This window comes from Pteropus alecto, unplaced genomic scaffold (assembly GCF_000325575.1).
Source record: "Pteropus alecto unplaced genomic scaffold, ASM32557v1 scaffold155, whole genome shotgun sequence".
Classification (NCBI taxonomy): domain Eukaryota; kingdom Metazoa; phylum Chordata; class Mammalia; order Chiroptera; family Pteropodidae; genus Pteropus; species Pteropus alecto.
In genome coordinates, this window is record NW_006438113.1 from 21,319,696 (window position 1) to 21,322,431 (window position 2,736).

Consider the following 2,736-nt stretch of genomic DNA (forward strand, 5'->3'; position numbering starts at 1 on the left):
TCACGGAGAAGGGTGTGTGTGTTTGCTGCTTCCACACATTAATGGCATGATTTTTTTTTTTTTTTAACGCAAAACGAAAACAGGAAAGAAAAAGAAAACCACCCACGTTTTAATTTAGCATGAGCCAATTTACAGAGCATGGAGATTCACTTTCATTCCCAGGACTGGCACGTGTGCAATTAGCAATGCAGTGTATATACAAGAAGCCATGCTGTTAACAGTTTATCTCAAGTAATTTGGTATCATATACAAAAAGGAAGAAATTCCTGCCTCCAGAAGAAAGAAGGAGATGGATTGATGAGATCACAGAGAAACACTAAAATTACTAAATCCACAACAGCTCGCCTTATTTTTCTTGGACCCAAACTGTCAGGGTATAAACACTATTTGTTTCTTTTTTAAAACATCTATAGTTTTGCTGTAAATAATAACACTGTATAAATTCTAACAGAAAAATAGAATAAATGTTGATAAGGCACTGCCTCTTAGAACACAACAGAATATTGCAAATGCATTTAACAAAATAGGGATCTCAAGTGACTTCACCTTAGAAGAGGAGAGGGAGGGGTTCTAGGTGGGGGGATCTTCACTGATTCTTGTATATTAGCAATTATAATGTTTGTATATGCAAAACTGCTAGCTTGATTTTAAAAAAACAAATCTTTAAAATCTGCTGCAAATTTAAATAATTCCGAAAATGAGGAATTCTGTAGTTCTGTGAAAAAATTTTTCTTCAGAATACTAATATTTTGATGCATGTGTATCACCTTATTTTGATTAAATCTTTTCCAATTTTGCAAACACTACAGTATACTGCAACACAGAAGATTTTATCTGTAAACACAAAGCCCTTCATCTAATATTTGTTGCTATTGCCAATTTTCCAATGAAATGACCTAAAAATGGAAAAAAAAAAAAACCTATACAGTAGTTGCTTTAGGGGGAGGGGGGTGCTCTCTGTTAGTGCTTAAAAGGGGGTAATGCTTGCCGCTTTAGAGGTGGATGGTGCTCATAAGAGGCCCCAGTCAGGGGTATTTAAACTGGACTGAACGGAAATCCTTAGCTAGTAGAATGGCAGCACGCTGTAAAATTATTACTGTATCGTGTACTGGCTATAAGATGTAGACACCTTTCAGTAAGCCAATCATTGTAACCATTCTAGCAGTGTCATATTAGGTTAATAAGGCTGCTGTGTTTTAAAGGGCATTTTTATTTGGGTTTTGGTGAAATTCTTTAATTTGTCGATTATATTCATATAAAATCAGCATTCATTGACACATAGCTCTAATTACATATGTATGAAAAACCATACACTGGATGACCTCGTCAATTATTTAAGCATAAAATAAATTGTGTTAAACTCTTCACCTATCTGTGCTCTACAGTGTCCTTGTGTTCTCTGGCAAAAAGTAATTGTCTAACTCCTTGTCATCTGGCTACCCCAGTCCTCACCATTCCTATTAATGCCTCTGCCTCTGGGGACATTAATGATGGTCCCTAACGTTTAATTTTGTCCTGCAAACTCTCAACTTACATAAATTCTGAGTATTTTGTGGAGGAGCCAAGAATTAAAGATTAAGTGACAAATGATCTTTGCCCACATCTGGATTGGGCTGCTCTCCCCAAAAGCGGGGAACTGGGACTCTCATAGCCAGCATGTCCAGAAGTTATAAACTAATACCTTTAGGAACCAGCCAGTTTGCAGTTACTTTTAGCCCGTAAAGCAATTGTTTAACTGACATTCATTGTCAGTGCTTAGAATTTGGGAGATTCCACATAATGACCCAAATTTCTAACTTCTCTTGAAAAGCAAGCTTTGGCAGCAGTAGGCCTCATTCTCAGAAAGCCACAACCTGCTGAGCCACATCCCTGCCCTCTCCAGCCAGGTGTGTGGGCACCAGGCACCACAGTCCCAGCCCCACTTCTTACCTGACTAGCCTGGTAGGCACTGGAATTTGCAGTCGAATACTACGTGATAAGTTTAACAGGGGCAGAGGCTGTGGCTGTTTTAATTTTTATTCTAGCCCAGATCCTGGCATATAGTGGCAAATATCATCATTGCTAAAATTGGATGCTCACTATATGCCAGACTCTATTCTAAATACATTGCATTTATTAAATCATTTAGTCTTTATAACTACTTTATGGAGATAGGTACTATTTTTAGTAGCAGTAGTCCCCATATAAATATCAAATGGGTGCTTAGAGCCATTTGGCAGTGTCACACATTGCCTGTCCATTAAAAGATTATTGCCAAATGAAATGAGTTGTTCCCAATAAGGATTCAATATCAATGCAGAACGCATGTATAGACAATCTGCTTTGCACAAAGAATGAGGCTAGACTACATTTGTATAGTATCCCAAATAAATGGAACATGCCCCTATCCCCTCCACCCAAATCATCTTATGATGAGCAAACTGAGACCACTGAAAAGTTTTTTTAAAACTTGCCCCCAAAGCCTTTCTTTGTGAAACCAGGATCAAATTCCAGGTATCCTAACTTCCCAAATCTAAGTTATAAATTTTTGGCTCACAGTCCTTGACAGAAATGTGTTTATTCTGAACTAGAAACTCAATGAAGTGTACTTGTCTGGGTATTAAATGGTATGTTTACATACCTGAAAATCTGATTTTAGGGGTATGTGATGGGCTAAACTTCAGGTCAAACAAAAATTCATAAATTTACTCAGAGAAGTACCCAAAATTGGATGATCAAGATTTTATTTGCATGTGT